Here is a 26,312-nt window from a genome sequence, read left to right on the forward strand (position 1 = left end):
CTTTAGAGAAGTGGGCAAGCTCAGCTATTGAAATGAGTCAATAAGCCAGCCCCCTTCTTATACTGGCTGATTGGCACTGATATTTCATAAACAGGCAATGATCACAACTCAAGAATAAAAGTAAATTAGATATTTTTGAACTTTACAGACACTGAAAACAACTTTTCGAACCTGCGGAACAGAAATTTGAAGGGGCTAATAGAGACATTCCTGTTGGTTTGAGGCAGTAAAGGGAGATTTTTAGACTTAGGTTGTAGATGAGCTATATTGCTAATGTCTTTGGCAGTTGAGGATAGTCATATTGATTTATAACAGTAAAAGAGTTAAGGAGCCCATGTATATTATATAAAAGATGGTCAAACCCGCCAATTCAGATTACAGATGATGTCAGGGAAGACAAAGTTCTAGCTGTTGAATTTTCATGCAAACGATCCTTTTGGCTTGGTTGACAGTTATATAAACCGCAGCCAGGGGAGTCTATTAGTGGCTCTATCATAGAGAACTGATGAGCACTCGGACATGCCGTTTCGGCCATCAGTTATTTAAAGTGTATGGGGTCCTTTAATAGTAAAGTCTCAGGGTAATTCCTTGGTGGTGTATAGCAGTAAACTGATTTATGGTAATTACTCTGCTCGCTTAAGATAGTAAAGTAACTAATGGGCATTTTTTGTTATCAAACAGTTGACTTATTTTTCCATTGCTTAGTGTCTTTATTTTGTGATACATAATTTTTTAATTATGCACTGGAAATTTTATCTTATTCCTAGCAATGTTCAAAGCATAGAAATTGTTCACAAGCTATGACATGGAGAGGCAACAACTAGAACCAGATCCATTTAGGGTCATCTAGCTTGTTAGATTGTTAAACCACATTCTTCTTTACCTTTCCTATGACCAGTTGTTTATAGCTAGAATGGCTGGATATAAACATTGTACAGAGTGGTACAGCACGGCTGCATACACTATGTAAAGCCTTTCTCAAGGAATTCGGCGTACTTCCTATTGAAGTAAATAGAAGCTGATTTGGAGGGACAGCTGTTACTTAGACATTTGGGCGGTCCCTCCATCATTGACACTCAGATAGTGGAATACATATTCAATAGCAGCTTACATTGTGCCCAATGTAGCGTTGGGCTTGACCCTCCTCCGCCTCCTTCTCCACCACCATGTGATACTGCGGCCCTAAATTCAAATGTTCAGAGGGCCTGCTGTAGGCAGGAAAGCTGAGTTTTGTGAGAGCTCTCATGTGGCCCTGTAACATATATTTTGAAGTGCCCTCCTTTAGAGATTTTGGAGGTCCCTCTTGTGTACAATACATTTGAGAGTGTCCTCACTTATTCATATTGTAGGACCCTCACTCTATTATTTAACTCATTTAAGGGCAGAGACTACAGAGAAAAAGGCCAAGAGACATGGAGAACTAGAAGGTAGCAGTGAGTGCGGCCTGCGATCCTCAGGTATGGCTGAACTCTGTGAACCAGAAAAATAAAGCTGCACTAGTCAACTGGATAGCAAGCTCATATCTATCACTTGTGCTAGTCAAAGGACAAAGGATATATGGTGCCCCACTCCAGGATGCTTTGGAGAAGCTTCTCCAAATGGCTTAGAGATTTTGATTATCAATATTCCCCAGATTATATAGGAAGAGAAGACTTCTTGATACTGTACTACTTGGTCCAGTGCAGAATGTGCATCGTATTTCCAAAAATTACTCCTGGGGGCTGTGTCATAGGTGCAGGGAGATTCCATGACAAGGGCCTCCCTTGTCAAACATTATCTACAATGGAGTAGATGTAGTAGTTGTGGCCCTCAATTCAGGTTTTCAGAGGGCCATCAGTCGGTCATCAACAGTCAGTGTAAATTTCCATTGAATATGTATCCCTAATCTCAGTCACAATGTGGCACAAGCCAGGCATGTTTTTTGCCAAATAGGGTGACTGACAGTACATTTCTATTCAAAAGGTATCCCCTATCTCAGTCACAATGTGGCACAACCGGTGACAAGGGCCTCCAATGACAAATATTAGTTTGGTAGGACCACTGTACATTCCAGATTTGTCCACTGCACAATGTGCATAGGGTTTGTAAAAATGAGTCCTACAGGCTGAGTCATGGTTGACGTAGGTAGCCACCATCCCAAGGGCCTCCAATCACAAATAGTAGTTAGGCTGGAGTAGGAATACTGTCCTGATTTGTCCACTGCACAATGTGCATAGGGTTTGTAAAAATTAGCCCTATGGGCTGAGTCATGGTTGACGAAGGAAGGAAACAGGTTTTTATGGGAAGGGGGTGATGTTAACAGCAGTAGCAGGAATCTGCATTTTTGGTGAATTTAGGTTGGCATGCTGTCATCTAGAGGGATTCCAAACTGTGGAGATATCCAGTCCTTGTTGAATTTAATCAGAATAAGTCTGTCTGCATTTTCCGTGGAGTGGCGTGTGCGCCTATCAGTGATGATTGCCTCAGCGGAACTAAAAACACGCTCAGACACCACACTAACTGCCAGGCAGGCCAGCACCTCCAAGGCATATAAGGAGAGGTCGGGCCAAGTGCTCAGCTTAGACACCCAATAATTAAAGGGAACTGAAGCGTCAGAAAGGGGGCATGTATGGTCACTTAAGTAACCCTTAATCATGTTCTGTAACTTATCCCTCCTTGGCATTGTTACATGCACAGATAATCCTTGCAGTTGTGCTGGTTTACTGAAAATTGCCCAATTTGTGCACATTTTCCCCCCACCTCTGTTGGAGCTGGTGTTCATGTCTCTCCCCATTATCCCTTGGTGTTGAAAAGAGCCGGTACCTTTGTAGGGGGCTGAGGGTGATGAAAACTCCTATGGCCGATTATTGTATGCTGGTTCTCCCATAGACTTTGCCTAAGGCCGTCCCTGGGATGCTTGAGGTCTGCCCAGAAGGGGGAACTATACATTAGATAGGGATTCAGCTGCACTACAATGCTTAGACACCAGAGAGTTAGGACAAGGGTTACATCATTAGCTTGGAGGAGTTACAGCAATAGTGCAGTTTTGTAGAAAATCATTTCCTGGTTACAGATAGTCTAGGAGGGGAGAGTGAGGAATGAGGAACATTAGGCAGCGTTTGCCTACTGTTAGAAAAGGCCTGTGTCAGGTCACTCCATTCCTGGGTTCAAGACCCGAGTGCACAGAACCGGGGTAGGTTCTGTTCCCATACACAGAGAGAGACGGAGTGTGGAGGACGACTGAAAAGATAGGAAAGCAGACTCCAACAGCAGAATCAGCAGTGAAGAAGTGTTTACTAGTGCAAGTTATCTGAACAGAATGAGGACACATTTGAGACAGAATCTGAAAGCTGGTAATGTTCTAGGCTCAAGGCCTATGAGACATGCTCTCCGCGAGGCCTCTGTTTCTCTAGAGAGTTGTCTCTCAGCCAGGTCTCAGAAGATGTGGAAGATGTTGAGTCTTAGGAAGGGACGAGAACAGACATTGGAAAGGCACATTCCCAAGGGGGCTTCACTAACCAAAGAACTTGTCTTGATCTGTATACTGCAGCCGTGTATGGAAGAATTGCCCAGTAAAAGTGAGTCTGTTAACCTGTATCTACGATCTCCTGTCTTGCTTGCGGTCAGTGTCGGTCCTGTTCCAAGGGACAGCGAAACAGTACACAAATCTTCCACTGCTTGCAGCACACACTCCGATCTCAGTCCTTAATAGTAGAGGGGACATTGGGTGCAGAAAAGCTAGTTATGGCACACAGAGTGATGGTAGTGGCCCTGGGTGCTCCCCTCTACACCTCTGCCACCAGCATTGTCTAAGAGTGATGTTTTCAGCAACTGATCTACAACGGCCCTCTTGAACAATTCCATTGTAAAACTCTATGGTGACTCCAAAAGGAGAGAAGGAAATTTCTCCTTGTACCGTGGATCGAGAAAGGTGGCCAACCAGTATAGGTTGTCGGATAAAATGTGTATCACGCGAGGGCCTTGCCACAGACACTTACACATGAACTGTGCTATGTGGGCCAAGCTGCAAAAAGGCAAATGTTCTGTGTCCCCAACAGTAGAAAAAGTACCCATTCTCTCCTCACGCTGACTCGCCTCCTCCTCCTCCACCTCCTCATCCTCCTCTCCTGCCCATCCAGCCTGGAAAGACATGAAGCTTGGGTTGGGCGTCACCTCTGTAGCATTACGAGTCCCCTCGGTAGTACAGAAAATCAAGTCCTCTCCCTCCTCATCCTCTTCATCTTCCTCCTAATCACCCATTGTTGTCTCAGAATATTGGCTGGGCTGGGTAGTAACACCCATTGGGAAATTTGGCTCCATACCAACATGCTGGGCACTCAAAGCTTCCTCTTTGAGATTATGCAGTGATTGTTTCAAGAGTAGAGATGAGCGGTGTTCGACTAGAACTGTTTGCCAATCTCAAATTCGAGTTGTTTTGGGCGGTGTTCGAGTTGTTCGACGAACCCGAACGATTTGCAAAAAATTCGGCTGTTCGAGGTTTGTTCGATAACTGTTCGTGCACCAAAAACGTGTCCTGCATGTCTGGCGCTATTTAGAGCACCAATCATGCAGGGATTGTCTGCCACTCACTGTAATGCCACAGCCATGGTGGTTGTGGCATTACAGTGATTGCCCAAATCGATGGGAACAGTGCTCACAGTGAAACTTGAAAAGCCGGCAATTCAGCAGCGGCATACACCGGAAACCGACAATTTAGAACCGAAAGAATAGAGTATCACACATAGATTAGATAGATAGAAATATGTCAGTCACATATATAAGAAGTACAGTGACAGTGTTGGTTACTATTCTTGTCATTTAGTGTAAAGGATTTATTAAAAAAAATATTAGTGTTTTCATGCACCGTCTCTTTAAAAAAGCCGGCCGGCAATTCAGCAGCGGTACCCGACAATTTATAACAGAAAGAATAGAGCATCACACATAGATTAGATAGATAGAAACATGTCAGTCACATATATAAGAAGTACAGTGATAGTGTTGATTACTGTACTTGTCATTTAGTGTTAAAATAAAGGATTTATTAAAAAAAAAATTGGCGTGGGGTTCCCCGTAATTTTAGTCTCTAGCGGAGGTTAAGCAGATGGCTGGGGCAGATGATTGAAGCCTGGGAAGGGGGTAATACCCACGGAGCTTCACAGGCTACTAATATCAGCCCCCAGCTGAATACCTAGCCTTTACTAGCTATTAAAATGGGGGACCCCCAAAAAAATGACGTGGGGTCCCCCCTATTTTAATAGCTAGCAAAGGCTAAGCAGACAGCTGGGGGCTGATATTAATAGCCCAGGAAGGGTGCCATGAATATTGGCTCCCTCCCAGGCTAGAAACACCAGCCGTCAGCCGCCCCAGAAATGGCGCATCCATAGGATGCCTCTGCTCAACTTGGTATGGAAAATGCTACAGACTACAATGTTTATCTCTGAAGGACTTTCAGAAAAAAAATTCAACACAGCAGCTGAACGCCCCCTTGCCCTGACTTGCCGCACAGCGGGGGTGCTCTTGGGAACAGTTGACCCAGTTCTCATTCTGGGCAAACCACGACCCCTTGGTGCCTGTATTGGTGCTACATATCCATATTCCTCTGTTTTGCTGTCATGGCTATGCATCCCAACGATCCAGGTCGGATCAGTGGACTCATCATCGACCACCTCATCTTCCATCACATCCTCCTTCCCAGTTGACATTGTAGGCTGACCTGATGGCAACTGTGCCTCATCATCAGCCTCCACCTCTGGAGACAGTAAATGACGTTCCGCCAAGTGGCTTTCTTCTGGCCGAAGGTCCTCAAATACTTGAGCATCAATGCACGCCACCACCTCTTGTCTCTCTTCAGTGCTGCACGGTGATAGGCCAGAGCCAACCAAAGGATACGTACCAAACAGATCCTTGGAGTGGCCAAGCTTGGGGTCATATGTCTCCTGTGACTGATAATGGCGGGAGGAAGGAGAACCAGCTTCAGGATTAGATGGGCCAGCCTTCTGTGTATCCACAGTAGACTGTGTGGTCGTGTAAGATTTGTTGCTGCTTGACAAATGCGTAGAGGCCTTGTCTGCTATCCAAGAAAGATTCTGCTCTCGCTCTTCTGGCTTCCACACACGTTTACGTTACAGACCGGGAAATTTTTCCAGGAACATAGTGGATGCATCAAGCTTCTTCTGACCTGACACAGACTGAATGCCTTCTCGCGCACCCTTAACAGGCTTTTTTGGCATTTTGGGTTTTGTTGACAGATTTTCAGATGGCACAAGCCAAGCTAGCTGTCACAGCCAAAATAGTGGTTAAAATGGGCTGGTGGGGCATTGTAGCAGGCAGTAGGAAATGTTTGGACTACTGCTATGTGCAGGGCACTCCATGATTTTTTAAGTGGACTATTATGGACAGAACTCAGGCTGACACCCCAAAATAGTGGTTAAAATGAGCTGGTGCGTGATTTGTAGCAGGCAGTAAGAAATGTTTGGACTACTGCTTTGTGTAGGGCACAAAACACTTTTTTAAGTGGGCTAATATGGACAGAAGGCAAGCAGACATCCCAAAATAGTGGTTAAAATGGGCTGGTGAGTGCTTTATAGCAGGTAGTAGGAAGTGTTTGGACTACTGCTTTGTGCAGGGCACTGCATGATTTTTAAGTGGACTAATATGGACAGAAGGCAAGCTGACATCCCAAAATAGTGGTTAAAATGGCCTGGTGTGTGCTTGGCAGCAGGCAGTCGGAACTGTTGGGACTACTGCTTTGCGTAGGGCACCAAACGCCTTTTTAAGTGGACTAATGTGGACAGTAGAAGCCAGGCTCTGACCCCTAAAACAGCGGAGAAAATAGACCGGTGCTAAAAAAAAAGGCAGCACAAAGTGCTACTTCTGTGTGTGCTGGGAAAATATTGCTTTGCCTCTGACGAGCTGTTTTAAGATGGACACTGGAAGAACACTTTAACCTCTCCCTACCTAATACACAATCTCTCGCTCCCTGTACCCTGACTTTGTTGCGTGTCTTGAGCTCTGAAAAGAGCTATTTTTTGGTGGTATTATGGAGCTAGTGAGCGGCCCCTTTAAACACAGAACTAGTATACACTGCAGGTAGCCCTTAAAAGGGCATTTTTGTTTTATCAAGAGGCCTAAAACATCTCCCTAGCAGCTCAGCAATCTCTCTCTAGGCTATTACAATGCAGGCTTCAAATGCAATGTGCACAAAATGGCGGCAGAAGGGCTTAAATAGACCCTATGACTCTGGGCGGCCAGCCAATCACAATAATGCCACAACCAAGATGTCTGCGGCATTACTGTGATTGGTTAAGAAGCCCAGCATGTTTAGTGGCTGCAAAGAAGTCACCAAAACTGGAGGGTGGGACATTCGAATATAGCGAGGCGAGTACATAAATACTCGCAGAATAACGAGTAACCCGAATACCGTACTATCCATGCGAATAGCGAATAGTAACGAATACCCTCGCTTATCACTAATAATTTTAAATAAACATCCCAATTTATTACCCTTGTAAACCCCATATAGGGTCCAACTCAAAGAAATTTGCACCATTTTTCTAGCATAAAATGATTTTAAAATGTTGCAAAATTTCCATGCTACTTGAAGTTTAAAACTTTTGGAAGTTTTTAAGCCAGCTTGCCAAAGTGAGCAGAGCTGGAGCGGTATGAAGAATAGTTATGCTCGCCAGCAAATTCATCAAAATTTACACAACATTAGTGGCATAAATTATGCCAGAAATGTACTCCAGTCTTTGTCTAGAATAACATTTCTGGTTGAGGCACACAGCAATTGCAAGCTGTGCTTAATTCATTAAGAGACATGTGTCTTTGAAAGAGGACCTTTTAAATATTTGTATAGGGGCTATTTGGGGACTCATATTGTATATGAGGGGGCTGTGTGGGGCTCATTATATGTAAGGGGCTATGTGGGGGCTCATATTGTATGTAGGGGGATATCAGCATACTTAATCCTTCTCAAAAATAAGTGATACATTTAATATAAAAAATAATTATCATTAATATATTAATATTGGGCATAATTAATTTACATCCACAGCAGTCATGGTCTCTCATGTGGCCCCTTAGGAAAATTAATATCTCACCCCTGCTCTATTTTGTATAGCGCTATGTTATGTATAGTGCTGTACATAAGAGAAAATTTGCTAGGCGTGCTATGAGCACCACTATCTCTGTTGTTTTCCCTCTACTGGAGCATCTGTATGTTACTTACATGACTTATCACATGATCTATCAAAGGGGATCATGTGACATGACATGTGATACTGTACATCGGGGACCTGAGGGGGGTCACACCTTCTAAACTACCCAGGGCCCGGTTGCTCTTAATCCGTTCCTGCGGATAGCATCTGTGTGCCATCCATGTGCTCAGAGATGTATCTAGGTCTTCTGGCACCCGGGGCATGAATTCACTTTGCCCCTCTAACCCCCCCCCCCACTCCCAGGCAAATATGTGACTTGCACAACTACGGTCACATGCCAACAAGCTGCTCTTGCTAATTCTCTCAATGTTCAGTGAAAAACAGAGAAGCAGGAAGAGAAACTAGTTGACACGTGACCGTAAGGATGAAAATGACATATGAGTGAAGTGGCCATGTGATGACTGCTGGAACCAGCAAGCAGAGCTGAATCCTGAAATCCTGACAGTGAGTATATTACACGCTGTTAGGATTGGCATGTTGCAAGGCTTCATTTTATAATTAAAGGGCTCGTCCAGGTTTGAGATGAAAGTCTGCAGTCAATCTATGTGACTGCAGGCTTCTGAATTCTCACAGCGCACGCACTGCACACTTTTAGTATTCTCCCTTGCGCAAGTATGCGATTTGTATACTTTTGGCCACATTCCAACTCTCGCTCAATTCATTTTCATTGAGGTCACATGTCTAGTCAGCATGTGACTGCATGTATGCAAATCGCTGGCACAAGAGATTCCTCACAGCGGGCAGTGCGCACTCTGAGCATTCAGAAGTCTGCAGTCACTTAGAATGACTTCTGACTCAGCACAAACTTGGACAATCCCTGCAATGCTCTTAACATAAATAAAAAGCATGAAAATTAGTATCACAAAAACATTTCCATACATGTACCTTATGGATGACATTGTCTCTGGAGTCGTTCTCTTTCTTTACTACTTCATCTTGTCCAGATGCCATGAAAACTTTTCTCATCCACAGCTCATCTCTGCAGACTTCCATTTTCTCCAGTCTTCTACAGCACATCCCCACAAAGCGCCCTTAAAGATAGCAGTGTCATTATAATTCTTCTAGATAAAAATATCTGCACTACGCTGAACCCCTGAATAAATAACTGAACCTCATTATATTTCCTGGGCAAAAAATGACCCGAACATTGTCCCTCTCATGGGTACACTGCCCTCTCCTTTCTATACTGGGCCCCCTTTTCACATTGTCCTCAAACACTGTGTCCCCCCCATAGGGGCCCCGTCTCTGTACAGTGCTCCCCCCACCACACTCCCCCTCCTTAGCATACTGTCTCCTCCTGGCTGTGCCCTTACACTGTCACTCCTTGCTAGTAGTCCCCAACGCTACTCAGTCTCTATTCTGTGACCACTCACACTTTTCTCCCCCCATACTGTTTCCTCGCACCAGTTCCCTCAATAGTCTGATAACATGTTTCCCCCTCCCTCCTCATACACTTTCCATACTGTCTCCTCACACATCCCCCCCCCCGACTCACCATATTGTGTCTGCACTGGTCCCTTTCTTGCTTCCCAAACTTGTGTCCTCTAATCTTCCCCCCAGTTACGCTAAATCTCCCCCACACAATTATTCCCCCCATCCCCATTACACTAAATTTCCCCTATGCATATACACCCACACACAGTATACACACCCACACACACAGAGTATATACCCCCCACAGGAAATACACACCCCCCCACACACACAGAGTGTATAACCCCCACAGTAAATACACCGATCCACACACACAGAGTATATACCCCCACAGTAAATACACCCCACCTCACACACACAGTATATACCCTGTGGTACAGAGACTTGCTTGGCTCTCCAGAGGCAGACACGGGACACACGGTTCGGGTAAACTTCCTGCTGGTTTATTGTGTGGCGTAAACTCCAGCAGTGTCCTATAAAAATAAACAGGCCCTCTCGGGGCTAAGGGGAGAACAAAAAATAAAGTATAACAGAGTCCATTAGCAAGAGAGACTTTGCCCGCTCCAGGTAGCACAGTGAAGTCTCACCAACACCAGTCCTCCAGTGTTGCTCTCTGGCTTCTCCCAACACAGCCTGGAGACTCCACTCTCCAGACCACACACTATAGAAAAAAAAACAGTGACTGAGCATTTTAAACTTGCTCAGCCACACCCTGAGGGGAGGTATCGTGAATGGCTTCCCTCCCTCTTTGCCATTCACAAAAAAAACACACCCTTTAAGTGAATTATCCCCCAAGATGTAACATGCTGGCAAAAAGTTTGTAGGTTTCAGTTCACACAGGCTAACAGCCGGAGTGACACATACCTCCCCTCGTATATAACACCAGTGACTCTGGAAGGTGGCGGCGGCCCCCTGTAGTCCGAACTGCATCCAAGGGTATTGAAAGCACCCATCAGGTGTCAAGAAAGTCGTTTTCTCCTTGGCCATTTGGGACATGGGGATCTGCCAATAGCTCTTTGTCAGGTCAAGACTGGTGATGTACCTCACCGATTCAAGCCTGAGTTCGTCGACGTGGGGCATCGGGTATGAGTCACACTTGGACACCTTATTTAGCCGGCAGTAATTGTTACAAAACCTCCACTTTCCGTTGGGTTTTAGCACGAGGACGATTGGGCTCAATCGCTTACTCTTTGACTCCTCTATCACACCGAGGTCTAACATCCTCTTCACATGAGCCAAGATCACCTCCCATCTTGCGTCCGGAATCCGGTATGGCTTCGGATTCACTTTTACATGTGGCTCAGTTAGCACGTCATACTCTACCACCTGAGTATGCCTCGGCAACTCTGAGAACAGGTCACGATTCTGCTGTAGTAGTTCTCTACACTGTTGCTACTGGGTCGGCGATAGAGTCTCTGCTATAGTGAGTAGTGTTGAGCCACCCCCGTAGTGTTCGAGTTCAGTTCGGTACGTCGAACACCCGTGTGTTCGTCGAACTGTTCGTCGAACACCTTCGAACACCGTTAAAACCAATGGCAGGCAAACAAAAACACATAGAAACACATAGAAAACACCTTTAAAGGTGTCCAAAACCTGACAAACTGCTCAGAAGACACAACTAACACATGGAAAAGTGACAAGTACATATAGTCATGCGAAAAGAAAAGAGGTGGAGGAGTAAAAGGAGGGGGAGACACAGATATAGGCATGCCATGCCCTTCTAAAAGCAAAGAAGTGCGAAGCCGACACGGCCAGTCCGTTCCTGCCCGTGCGACCTCCGTGTCGCCGGGTTTGTGCCAGAGCCTGACAGCCAGCCCCCCCTCTCCCAATACTGGTGCCTGTCCGCTGGTGGGTCGAGCCCCCCCGCGGTGGGTGGGGGGGTAACATCTGCAGAAGAAAGACGATCTTCCAGCCAAACTAATTAAGATGTCGACTTCTTTTCGTGGACAATGTGATAAGATCCCTTTCTTACGGCCACGCCAATCGCTACAAATTCCAGATGAGGCACAAAAACAGCAGGTGCTTCAACGGATATCAAGTGCTCCTTCAAGTGGGCTTTCCTCCACCTCAACTTCAACATCACAAATACTCCAGTCCTCAGAGGTGTCACCCCAATCGCACTTGCTTCCTCACTGCTCCCAAGTCTCCAGCTGCCCGTCTGAGTATGGGGTAACACAGATGGTTGAGTCTGCACAGCTGTTTACTCATACTATAGCATGGGAAACGGAGGTCTGCTCCAGAGCTTCTGTTAATCCAGATGAGGAAATGATCCTCACTGATGCCCAGAATCATTATAAGTCGGATCCAGGACCAGATGAAGAAGGTTCTGAGCATAATGTAGACCCTCGTTCCCAAACTGTAACTCCTGTTGGTGGAGACAATGAGGAAGATGATGATGAGACTCAAATACCTGATTGGAGCGACAACTTGACTTTTCGGTCATGGCAGGAAGAGGTTGGCTCTGAGGACGATGGGTGTGAGAACACACAGGGTGATGATGACGAGGTTGGAGATCCCACTTACTGTCAACCGACAGTCAGCCAGTCGATGAGGTCAGCAGAGGAGGTGGAGGAGGATGTGACTAGCCCAAGGGATGGGGATGACTCGGTACCCGGGCCTTTGCCTGGCCTTGGGGATGTTGCAGTGGTTGGCTCCCTGGCCCGTACCCTGGGGTCACTCTTTAAAAGGGTGGATAATTGTTAATTTTATAAGAGTTCGTGACGCCACCTGTGGTATCTGGTGAGAAGCAACAGCACTGCAGCAGTCCACTGAGGCCCATGATAAGGCAGCTCAATGGTATAGCTCCCCACAGGTGGAACTAGGCCTCAGGGCAGCGTATGCAGGGGGAATGCAGGACAGGCAAGACCCAGCTGGGTCAGAGCAAGAACTGGAACGGACACGGTAGTCACTTCAGTACCTTTTACTGGTGGTAATTCAGGCACATCCCGGAGCACTGTAGGGTGAAGGGTGCATATCAGGATCCTCCCCAATGAGCGGGTGAAGGGCATCCTGTTCCTTGCCTCTGCGTAGTAAGTTTCTGACCTGCCTGGATCTAGGCCTAACTTTGTCTCTGTCCTGCGCTGGCTGACCTTGTGGTAGGGCCTTCTCTTGGAGTTCACGCTCCCAGTATGCGGGGCCTAAGTGTCTCCTGGCTCTGTTACATATCAGCACCTTAGCGATCCTGCGACTTGCAGTTCTCCAGGGATTCCGGTTATGCCTTACTGGGTCATAGAGATCCCGGTAAGCTCGGATCCGGTGTCCGGTAAATTCTTCGGGGTGAGCTGGTTAAGCTCCTCTGCCCCTTATGTACTAACTCGCCACTCGCCTTCGGCCTACTCGGGCCCTCACTAGGCTATACACACTATCGGCAGCTTGCCGCGCTTCACCGATCTTATGGCGCCGGCACACCTTAAGCTCTATCTGGGCTCCCTGAATCTTGCTATCAGGAGCCTCGTGCTCTACTGCTGAACTATTAACTGAGTTCTCTAGACTAGACTGAGCTCCACTGCAGACTGACCTCTCTTAGGCTTCTCTACTGCAGGAACTCTTCATTGGAACTGAACTGCCTAGCTCCACCTTCCCTATTTATATCCCTAACGGGCTCCCTTTGCTGGTCTGAGGTGGAAGGTGGAGATGTGTGAATGTTTATGGGGGCCTCTTGTGGAGGGTTCCATCAATACACTCTTCTAGGATCTGTGAAACCAAGCGCAGCGGGGCGTTACAGATGCTATTGACGATAAGGTTAGGTTGCGCCTTGCTGGACAGAGACGGAGTACTGGAAGCACGTCAACAACTGCATCCTCAACCACAACTCTGCCTCTGACCACAAGTCGTGGTGGCTTTTCAGGTCGCATGGGCTCTAAGCCTTGCATAGCCTGGGCATTTTTTCAGATGGATAAGGATAACCCAACTCGTGTTATCTGTAATATTTGTCACCAAAAGCTAAGTAGAGGCCAAAAAATCCATAGTTTGAGTACTTCATGCATGTACCGTCACATGGATATGAAGCATAAGTTGTCGTGGGAAGCTCACTGTGCCACAATGCGGCCTAGCGGGCCGGGCCAACCACTGTCTGCCCCATCTTGGGCATCCGCAGCCTTTTCATCCTCTGTGACTGGGGGGACAGCAGTCACACATGTTTTTGGACGCAGACCTGCCACCTCTTTACGCGCAACAGCCAGTGTGATTGGCAGGTCGTCAGTTCATTGGGAAGTGGAAACACCTGCTGGTGTTGAGCGCTCTCCGACATCGAGAGCACCACCTTTGGATCAAGGCAACCTAACATGTCCGCCTGCATCTTCCTCACAGACCGGCAGTTTGCCGGGGACACCCTTCTCAACCCCGTCTAAGCACAACAGCCAGCCCTCGGTCCCTCAGATGTGGACAAGTAAAAGACCATTTCCTCCTAGCCATGAGAAAGCTAAGAGGTTGAATTTCACCATCTGCAAGCTCTTGGCTACAGAAATGCTTCCTTTCCGCCTGGTGGACACAGAGGATTTTCGAGACATTATGTCCTTCGCAGTGCCCCTGTACCAGATGCCCAGTCGGCACTACTTCTCAAAGAAAGGTGTGCCTGCGTTCCACCAGCATGTTGCACACAACATCACCACTTCTTTGAGAAACTCTGTGTGTGACAGGGTGCATTTCACCACAGACACTTGGACGAGTAGGCATGGACAGGGGCGTTCTGACGTATAGCCTGGGCCAACGAGATCCAGAGGTGGGGCAAATCATGCTGCAGGAGTGGTCTCAGATCAGGGACCTATGAAGTTGACGCGCCCCCTGGGCCGGTAGATGCTGGGGGTTGTAGTCACTGTGCCGGTGACCCGATCCGTGACCCAGGGCGGTCAATCCAAGGTTAATTTGTATATATGGGTTTTATAATGTCCGACTACGCCACCTCAGGAGTGCGGCAAAAGGGGCCTCCGCTGCGGAACAGTCCTCTGAAGCTGGTGGTTTTGCAGCAATGGTATTATTACTCCCCACAGGAAGAGTGTAGCTTCAGGGCAGTGTGGGTGGATGATTGTGGTTGTAGTGCAGGGAGTCAGTAATGAACACAGAGTCCGTGTGATGCAGTCCCAATATCTTTACTCACAGTTGTTGCAGTCCAGATTACAGGTACCAGAGCAATCTCCTCCATCGTGCTGTGCGTACTCAGTGAGGTGCTCAGTCCACCCCCAGATAGCTCTGGAGTACTTAGCAGGACACCCTTCTATGTGTCCTTTCTCTGGCCTTCTCCCTGCACCTCACACCCAGTGACACTTCTATCCGGTATCCTCGGGCCTTTGCGGGCGACGTGTGTTCCGTCCCCTGGGTCTTATGTGGCTACCTTCTTAGTGAGACTGGTGTGGACTTTGGCCTGCAGTACATGAAATGCTACAGCCTCCGGTCTCTAGTTGAGCCTTGCTGTTTCTCCGCTAGTTGAGGGACCGGTTCCCCTTATTTGGCCTGACCCCTCTTCCTCATGGTAGCAGCGGGAGTACGGGTGGCCTTCTGCACAGCCCGTACCCCTAGGGTCCCTTCGGTTCCTGGAGCCTTCCTGCTGCCACTCCTCTCTTCTCTCCTTCAGTCCTGGGCCTCCCAGGCTAGGCCCGCCTCCGGAGCAGAGCTCATGCAGAGCCTCTGCTCCTGTTACTTTTCCTCCTCTGACTGGCTTGCTCTTTCTAAGATGGCTTCCTATTTATACTCTCCCTGTCATGTGCTCCCCTAAGCACCCACTACATAGGACCCTCCCGCCAGCTAGGGACCTAGGACTGTGCTCTCCCTTAGGAGTAATCTCGCCCTACCCCCACTGCGGGTATGTATTGGATGCAGGTGTTAGGGTCCCAAGCCATATGCCTTCCTTACCTGAGGGTGAGATACCACACCTCTGGGTGAGATGCAGTAACTCTGTGGCGACTGAACCCTCAGGGGCGCCACACACCCTTCTGCACAGTTTTGAAATGGTGACGAAGATGTTTAGTGCTGATGACGATGCCATTATCAGCATGACTATTCCGGTGATTTACATACTGGAGCACACATTAAACAGAATTCAGAGTCAGGTGGTGGGACAAGAGGAGGTGGATGAAGTAGAGGAGGAGTCGTAAGCAGAAGGGATAACATCTCCAAGGTCCAGACGGTCGGCAGCAACAAGGCGGCAGGCATGGGTGGGTGGGGGAGAGGGATTAACCAGGGCGCATGGTAGCAGCCAAACTGTTGAGGAAGGTGCAGGAGCCGAGGAAGAAGTGAAGGACGAACTGGCAATGGGCATGGAAGACTCATCAGATGAGGGAGACCTTGATCACATTTCTGTTGTGCGAGGTTGGGGGGAGAGGGCAGAGGAAGGAAGCATGATTCTTACCTCACTACCAACACAACAAGGACTTGGTCCTCCTGGATGCGCAAGACACATGAGTGCCTTCTTGCTGCACTACCTGCAACATGACCCTTGGATTTTCAGAATTCAAAGTAATCCTGACTACTGGGTTGCCACACTCTTAGATCCCCGGTACAAATGTAAATTTGCCGAAATAATTCCTGCCATAAAAAGGGATTTACGCATGCAGGAGTATCTGCAGAGGCTGTTGCAGAATCTTGCATGTGTTTTTCCACAAAACACCAGTGGTGCACGTAGTGAATCTCACAGTTCTAACTTGCCAACCGTGGGACTGTCGAGTCTTCATCACTCAAACCGTAACAGTAACACAGTATCTGCTGGTAACAGCAATTTTGTGGAATCGTTTCACCACTTTTTTAGACCATCCTTTGCAAGGCCACAGGAGACAAGAAGTCTGACACATAGTCAACGCCTAGAGAGGATGGTACAGGAGTATCTCCAAGTAAACATTGAAGCCATGACTGTGTCACCGGACCCTTGCTCATTTTGGGATTCCAATCTGGAAAAATGGCCGGAGCTCGCCACTCACGCCTTGGAGACCTTGTCATGCCCCGCAGCCAGCGTTCCCTCTGAACGTGTGTTCAGCGCTGCTGGTGGTGTGCTGACAGATAAGCGCACGCGACTCTCCACTGATAATGTAGACCGACTCACGTTCATAAAGATGAACAAATCATGGATTCGCAAGGACTTTTCTACCCCTGTGTCATCCTTGGGAGACTAAAAGCTTGATGATTTTGTAAAATCACCTCACCAACTGTTTTAAGCAACTGTGGGGCAATTGATGCCACTTAACCCTAGAACGCATGACCAGAAAAATCTACACTTTCACATACCTGGGACCTTTTAGGCCCGTGTGCAAATAACATGGAATAACTCAAAGTCAAATGACAAACAACTATATACATGAAGAATACCTAGAGTTTCAAAATTCTAACTAAAGTAATCTTGCAGAAAATAGAAAACAATTAACAGGGCGGGCCTTCGAGGCCCCAGGCATGCGTTCTAGGGTTAAGTGGTGTCTGTGCCACAATTTTTGGAAAAAATGGAGACTCTTTTTGGAGTCCCCTTGCTGTGTCTTACGTGACGTTAGCATCGTCAATTCCAGGTTTGTTGGGTCGCTCCCACCCCCCCTTTTAACTGTAAGAAACTACATACACTATGGCTTGGGGTAACACAGATGGTTGAGTGTGAAGAGCTGTTTACTCAGAGGTCTGCTCCAAAGCTTCAGTGTCTGCTAGTCAGCATAAATTTTTTAACTGCATCTAGCCTAGGCAATACTTTGGGCATAGTAACCCAGCTGCGAAGCAAGCTGCACCGCCTGTGTATCTAATAAGAATTTTTAAATGCATCTAGCCTAGGCAGACTGTGGGGACCCCCAACCAAACCCAGACGCTCAGCCCCCCTACCGCCCCCCTTTCCTTGACAATACAATAATGTAACTCTTACAACTGGATTGGTGAGGATCGGTCACAGCTTTATTAACTCTTTATACTCATTCCATTAGAAAGGCATTTTATTTCTAAAATAATTCAGCTTATTGCAGCATGCCCTGGGTCTCCACTCCGGCAAGTTGGCCAACAAGTGTAACTCTCCAACATGTCCTTTCTATTTCCAGGCCACGGAGGATCCTGCGTACTCGTATGCAGGACTCTGACCCCCACCCATCACTCTTAATGCTTGTTCCACTCTGTCCTGGAGTCCTGACAGGAATATGTCCAGTCCAATATCCATTAAGTGAACACCGTCGGGCATGATGAGGCCTGCTTTATCTCCTTCCAGTTGTCGGTGTCGTATCACTACACCGCCTCTGTCTCTTCTAAATTTTGCCATCCGAATATTTATTACCCGCCTTGTCCGTTCGATGGCCGTGATGTCTTGCGCACCTTGCCATACCGCAATCAGCACAATCTCTGACCATACTATAGCTAGTTTTGTGAAAAATTCTCGGAAGCGCTCAGTGTCTACTTTCATTATTGCCATTAGTTATGCGCTCTTGTGATGACCTAGGTTGTTTCCCCCGGCCTGTATAAGTAAGATGACCAGACCTCTTGCCTCTCTCTGTACCTTGATTACCTCCATTAGTACCTGTGGCCATAACAGGCCTCTAATACCTCTCCAGTTGAAATATGTGTTATGAAACTCTAATTTCCTCCCACCTGGGCGGACTTTCGCCCTTTTTTCTGCCAAATATGTATACGAGTGGCCTATCACCCACACTGTTGGCTTAGCGTCACCTGTAAAAGAAACAAACCACGTTAGGATAACAAGTCCAGTCTTATGTATCTCGCCAAACACGTGGATCGCCATCTCCCTATCCTCTGAACTTCCGTTTCTGACAGTCCTGCTCTTGCTGCTTCCATGGCCGCGCCTATGCAGAATGAGTGTGTCCCGTAATCTTTGGGGTGGTTCCCTGCCGATGTTATGCATTCATTAAATATAGCTTGGAACTGGTATCTTGATAATAGCGTTCCATCAATGTGTGATAGGATGAAATTACTTTGTGATCTGACGGTTATATATGTTTTTACTATTGTTACCCGACTCAGTGTACCGTTTGTGGGTTGTAGAAGTACCCAAGTGCCCCTGCCCGCTGGAACCGTTTTCGATTGGCGTTTGCGTAGACGTATTGCATTATTGGCTATGACTACGTCCTGGTGTAATAAGCCTCCACTGGTGGTAATTTTGGATTGAGGGACTAATTCGCTTATGCATAGCGCCCCGAAGAAGGCGATTACAAATGCAGTAGACAGTAGTGTTGCTTCAAATTGTGAGTGTCATGTTAATGGTGTTAGGGATATGATGTGAGAAATCAGTTTTAGTGACACGGGACGGGACGTTTACACTCCTGACTTGGCTGACCCCTTTTCCACCCTTTTATGGATTGTCTGATGATGAATCTTTGTCACATCTCCTAAATTCAGTAGTTGGAAGTGAAATGCTACTCCGGTCAGACACCGCTGCGCTGACGCCCCTGATATGCTCCTCATCATTAGCTGGTGGAGAAATTCTATGGTGACTTGTGATCTGGCTTGTTCACATTGGTCAACCCCTCTGCCTGCTACTAGTCGTGTCCACTCTTCCCATGCCTTACCGTATGCTTGTCACGTCAACGGGGCAACTGACGCTCTGATCAATGGCATCAACTATTCGCCACTAGATCCCATAGGGAGGGTGGGCAACTGCTGCCCGATGGGTGGGCGTTGGGGAAGAGCTCTTTGAAAATCTGCCAATTGAATTGTTATAAAGCGTTAGCAGCAGCTTTACACCCCTCAGCATAGTGGCTAGCGCGGACATACATTGTGTTTTAGGCACAGGAATGCTAGCCGGCGTAGTAGGACTAGCACTGGGAGAGACGATGATGCCATCTTATTAATGCAATGCGCTAGGCTGGTGTTTTTTGTTATGAAGCGTATATTTTTGTTAGCCAGGCGCGCGCCCCATATTTCTATTGCTACCACTATTGGGAAAAAAAATTATTTTCAGGGCTAGATGCAGCTAAAAATTATTATTAATTTCAAAGCTGGTGGAGCTTGGAATAGATGGCCTAATAGAATGAGCACCACACACTTCTAGAAGCCGAAATATTTTTTCAGAGCTAGATGCAGAAAAAAATTATATTGAATTTGCAACCTGATGGAGGTCAGTATAGATGGACTAATAGACCAAGTCCCACACACTGCTAGAAACCCAAATATTTTTTCAGAGCTAGGTGCAGAAAAAAATTATTAAATTATTTTTAATTTGCAACCTGGTGGAGGTTAGTATAGATGGACTAATAGACCAAATCCCACACACTGCTAGAAGCCCAAATATTTTTTCAGAGCTAGATGCAGATAAAAATTATTTTTAATTTGCAACCTGGTGGAGGTTAGTATAGGTGGACTAATAGACCAAGTCCCACACACTACTAGAAGCCCAAATATTTTTTCAGAGCTAGATGCAGAAAAAAATTATATTGAATTTGCAAACTGATGGAGGTCAGTATAGATGGACTAATAGAACAAGTCCCACACACTGCTAGAAGGCCAAATATTTTTTCAGAGCTAGATGCAGATAAAAATTATTTTTAATTTGCAACCTGGTGGAGGTTAGTATAGATGGACTAATAGACCAAGTCCCACACACTGCTAGAAGCCCAAATATTTTTTCAGAGCTAGATGCAGAAAAAAATTATATTGAATTTGCAACCTGATGGAGGTCAGTATAGATGGACTAATAGACCAAGTCCCACACACTGCTAGAAGCCCAAATATTTTTTCAGAGCTAGATGCAGAAAAAAATTATATTGAATTTGCAAATTGATGGAGGTCAGTATAGATGGACTAATAGAACAAGTCCCATACACTGCTAGGAGCCCAAATATTTTTTCAGAGCTAGATGCAGAAAAAAATTATATTCAATTTGCAACCTGGTGGAGATTAGTATAGATGGAGTAATAGAATGATGCTATGCCCAAAAGGTTTTACTTCACTAGGTGCAGTAAAAAAATTGGTATTCTATACACAGGTGGTGTAGCTTGCAACACAGATGGCTACTCCACTGACTAACACACTCTGTAATAGGCCAAAAAGGATTTGCTTTTGCTAGATTTTGCCAAATGCTGTGAAAAAAACTTGCACAGCACTGGCACAGACCTGCCTGGCAAAAACTGATAGGAACTGATGTAACTTAGTCCTGAAAAGGACTGCAATTACAATTAGTCTTTACTCCCAACCTATCTATTTAAGAGCACAGACCTGCCTGATAAAAGTTGTAGGAAATGCTGTAACCTAGTCCTTAAAAGGACTGCAATCACAACTCTTCCCTACTCCCAAGCTATCTGTAGATTTGTGCGAAAATTGGCTTGAAATTAACAAGGTATAGCACACACAGCAACAGCGGTGCCGTCTAACACGCTGCTGCAGCAGTGAGTAAATGGTGGCGACGGGGAAAATGGCTTGGTCTTATAGGGCAAGGACATGTGACATACACTGCCAATGACACATGCCCTTGCTTGTGTGAAAAAAAGCACTTCACTCCGTGTGTGTGCTGCTGATAGGCTGACAGATTGCACCTCCCCACTGTAAATGCGGGAAAGAGAAAAAAAAATGTAGATCTTCATTATTCCTGCAGAGATCCATCCCCTGCCCCTCCCCCCGCCCCGCTGTACACTCGAACTGCGTATTAACATTAATTTTCAGCATTACTGAGAAAAAATCCAGTTATGATTTTGGGGCACGAACAGTTATCGAACATAACCTTGAACAGCCAATTTTTTTCAAATCGTTTGTGTTCGCCGAACGGCTCGAACACCGCCCAAAACAGCTCGAATTTGAGATTGGCGAACAGTTCGAGTCGAACACCGCTCATCTCTAATAGTGACCTCTTCCACCTTGCCTTCGGGAGAGGCTCCAAGGCAAGGAGTTTCCACAGGGTCCCGGTCCCGCCACTGCTTGAGCAAGTTCACATGGTATACTTGGTGCAGCTTTCTTCGGCCAGGCTGGTGGACTTTGTAATTAACTTTGCTAACTTTCTCCACCATCTCATACGGACCTTGCCATTTGGCCAGGAACTTGCTCTCGACTGTGGGGATTAGCACAAAACACAATCCTCGGGCTGGAACTGCCTCAGCCTCGCCGATCTGTTATAGGCCCTTGCCTGGGCTTCCTGCGCCTGGAGGAGATGCGCCCTCACGATCGGCATCACTTTCGCTCTTCTTTCGTGCATCTGGGAGACATGGTCAATGATGCTTCGGTGTGGCGTAACCTCGGCTTCCCAGGTTTCCTTAGCGATATCCAGGAGCCCTCACGGATGTCTTCCATATGGGGGCTCAAACTGGAAAAAGCCAGTAAAGGCTTGTGGGACCTCCCTTACCGAGAAGAGCAGGAATGGCAGCAGGTAGTGCCAGTCACGTCCATCCTTCTCTATGACTTTCTTGAGCATCTTATTAAAGCGCTCTACTAAGTCATCTGTCTGTGGATGGTAAACAGGTTCGCAGCTGGGTAATCTAGAGGACCTTGCACAGCTCCTTCATCACCTTGCTCATGAACACACGGTTTGGGTAAACTTCCTGCTGGTTTATTGTGTAGCATAAACTCCATCAGCATTCCATAAAAATAAACAGTCCCTCTCGGGGTTAACGGGAGAACAAAAGATAAATTATAACAGAGTCCATTAGCAAGTGAGGCTTTGCCTGATCCAGGTAGCACAGTGAAGTCTCACCAACACCAGTCCTCCAGTTTTGCTCTATGGCTTCTCCCAACACAGCCTGGTGACTTCACTCTCCAGACCACACACTATAGAAAAAAAAACAGTGACTGAGCATTTTAAACTTGCTCAGCCACACCCTGAAGGGAGGTAGTGTGGATGGCTTCCCACCCTCTTTTCCATTCACAAAAAAACAGACCCTTTAAGAGAGTTAACCCCCAGCATATAACATGCTGGCAGAAAGTTTGTAGGTTTCAGTTCACACAGGCTAACAGTATACATACTTCCCCTCATATATAACATCAGTGGCTCTGTGACAACCCCTACAGTAATTTCACCCTCACAAACACAGTATATACCTCTACCTCACAGTAAATACACCTCCGACATGCACACAGTATTTACTCCTCACAGTAAATAAACCCCCCTACACACACAGAATATATACCCTAACAGTAAATGCACCCCCCACACAGAGTATATACCTACAACAGTAAATACACCCCCACACATACAGTATATACCCCCACCCCACAGTAAATACACCCCCATACATACAGTATATACCTCTCACAGTAAATACTCCCTGAAACACAAACAGACTATATATCCTCCACAGGAAATGCACCCCCACAGCAAATATACCCCTACACACACACACACACACAGTATATACCCCCACAGTAAATACACCTCCTCACACAGAGTATATACCCCCCACAGTAAATACACCCCAAACACACATAGAGTATATACCCCCACATTAAATACACCCCTCATACTGAGTATATACTCCGACAGTAAATACACCCTCCACACACACACACTGTATATACCCTCACCCCACAGTAAATACATAGAATCATAGAATCATAGAATCATAGAATGGTAGAGTTGGAAGGGACCTCCTGGGTCATCTGGTCCAACCCCCTGCTCAAAGCAGGATTCACTAGATCATCTCAGACAGATGTCTGTCCAGCCCCTCACACACACAGTATATCCCCCCCACAGTAAATACACCCCTCCACACACACACACAGAGTATATAGCCTCCACAGTAAATACACCCCCACTCAGACAGAGTATATACCCCCACAGTAGATACACCCCTCACACACACAGAGTATATAGCCCCACAGTAAATATACCCCCCACACAGACAGAGTATATACCCCCACAGTAGATACACCCCTCACACACACAGAGTATATAGCCCCACAGTAAATACACCCCCACTCAGACAGAGTATATACCACCCACAGTAAATACACCCCCCCACACACAGAGAATATATCCCCACAGTAAATACACCCCCCCACACACAGAGTATATACCATCCATAGTAAATACACCCGCCCAAACACATAGAATCTATATACCCATCCACACATACACAGAGTATATACTCCACAGTAAAAACACTCCCCCACACACACACAGTATATAACCCCACAGTAAACACACACCCACACACACACAGGGTATATCCGAACCACACAGTAAAGACACCCCCACACACACAGAGAGAGTATATACCACCCACAGTAAATACACCCCCCCACACACAGAGAATATATCCCCACAGTAAATACACCCCCCCACACAGAGAGTATATACCATCCATAGTAAATACACCCGCCCAAACACATAGAATCTATATACCCATCCACACATACACAGAGTATATACTCCACAGTAAAAACACTCCCCCACACACACACAGTACATAACCCCACAGTAAACACACACCCACACACACACAGGGTATATCCGAACCACACAGTAAAGACACCCCCACACACACACAGAGAGTATATAGCCTCCACAGTAAATACACCCCCACTCAGACAGAGTATATACCCCCACAGTAGATATACCCCTCACACACACAGAGTATATAGCCCCAGAGTAAATACACCCCCCACACACAGATTATATACCACCCACTGTAAATACACCCCCCCACACACAGAGTATATATCCCCACAGTAAATACACCCTTCCACACACAGAGTATATACCCTCCACAGTAAATACACCCCCGACGCACAAAGTATATACCCTCTACAGTAAAAACACCTCCCACACACACAAAGTATATAACCCCCACAGTAAATACACCCCCCACAAAATAGATTAACCCGCAGTAAATACACCCCCACACAGAGTATATACCCTCCACAGTAAAAACATCCCCCCACACACAGAGTATATACACCCCACAGTAAATACACTCTCCCACACACACAGTATATAAACCCACAGTAAATACACCCCCCACACACAGAGTATATACCCCCACAGTAAATACACCCCTACACACACAGAGTATATACCCCCACAGTAAATACACCCCTCCACACACAGAGTATATACCCCCACAGTAAATACACCCCACACACACAGAGTATATACCCTCCACAGTAAATACACCCCCCCACACAGAGTATATACCCCCACAGTAAATACAGCCACCACACACACAGAGTATATACCCCACAGTAAATACACCCCCCACACACAGAGTATATACCACCCACAGTAAATACACCCTCCCACACACACGCACACACACACAGAGTATATACCCTCCACAGTACATACACGCCCCACACACAGAAAGTGTCCTTCCACAAGTAATCTTCGGTGTCTTTAGCTCCAGTGTGGAGCACTTACCGCCCATGTTCTTCACATGACCTGATCACGTTTCTGGCGTCGCTTTGACCCAGAGTTCAGAGCTTCAATTGTACTCGCATCTGAAAGACACGAGTACAATCACTGGGAGCCGGTGCACTGCAGCTCCTCTGAGTTGGCACAGATAACGGCCAAATCCTAATCCGGGGGACGGCAGAATACAGCTGCTGGAGGAGACACTTTGAATCGCTGCATTAGGCGACCCAACTGCGCCTCTCCTGCCGGCTGCGCCCATCTATATTTTTCATGTATGCAAGAAAAAAAAAATTGGATCCATGTGTCATCAGTGTTTGGTCAGTGTGTCATCAGTATTTTTCACCTTTAGAAGAACCCTAAAAGGAAGAGAGGGAAGAAAGACAACTGCAGCACTTCCTCTAAGCGTAATATGTTTTTACCAACAGTAAAAAAATATTTTTGTTGTGGTTATGCTCACCTTTAATCAGTAAGAAATGCACATTGAGATTCTCAAGGAATCAATTCTTTGGGCACCTCTCCTCCATGTCTAGTATAGTCCAATAAGGTGTGCAGCTCACTTTGGAGAACTACAGTACAGACCAAAAGTTTGGACACACCTTCTCATTTAAAGATTTTTCTGTATTTTCATAACTATGAAAATTGTACATTCACACTGAAGGCATTAAAACTATGAATTAACACATGTGGAATTATATACTTAACAAAAAAGGGAGAAACAACTGAAAATATGTCTTATATTCTAGGTTCTTCAAAGTAGCCACCTTTTGCTTTGATGACTGCTTTGCACACTCTTGGCATTCTCTTGATGAGCTTCAAGAGGTAGTCACCGGAAATGGTTATCACTTCACAGGTGTGCCCTGTCAGTTTTAATAAGTGGTATTTCTTGCCTTATAAATGGGGTTGGGACCATCAGTTGTGTTGTGCAGAAGTCTGGTGGATACACAGCTGATAGTCCTACTGAATAGACTGTTAGAATTTGTATTATGGCAAGAAAAAAGCAGCTAAGTAAAGAAAAACAAGTGGTCATCATTACTTTAAGAAATAAAGGTCAGTCAGTGCGAAAAATTGGGAAAACTTTGAAAGTGTCCCCAAGTGCAGTTGCAAAAACCATCAAGCGCTACAAAGAAACTGGCTCACATGAGGACCGCCCCAGGAAAGGAAGACCAAGAGTCACCTCTGCTTCTGAGGATAACTTTATCCAAGTCACCAGCCTCAGAAATCACAGGTTACAGCAGCTCAGATTAGAGACCAGGTCAATGCCACACAGAGTTCTAGCAGCAAACACATCTCTTCAACAACTGTTAAGAGTAGACTTTGTGCAGCAGGCCTTCATGGTTATATAGCTGCTAGGAAACCACTGCTAAGGACAGGCAACAAGCAGAAGAGACTTGTTTGGGCTAAAGAACACAAGGAATGGACATTAGACTAGTGGAAATCTGGTCTAATGG

The 26,312-nt window shown here is 46.4% G+C and overlaps 1 protein-coding gene across 1 annotated transcript in view; it reads right to left on the bottom strand.

Moving 5' to 3' along the window:
• LOC141258965 (alpha-1,4-N-acetylglucosaminyltransferase-like) overlaps positions 1-26,312 on the bottom strand; it is a 95,621-nt gene that overhangs the window by 61,894 nt on the left and 7,415 nt on the right. The gene's annotated exons all lie outside the window — the stretch shown is intronic.

The sequence above is a fragment of the Phyllobates terribilis genome, unplaced genomic scaffold (assembly GCF_046119375.1).
Source record: "Phyllobates terribilis strain yellow unplaced genomic scaffold, ASM4611937v1 Scaffold_3__8_contigs__length_932513732, whole genome shotgun sequence".
NCBI classification, from domain to species: Eukaryota; Metazoa; Chordata; class Amphibia; order Anura; family Dendrobatidae; genus Phyllobates; species Phyllobates terribilis.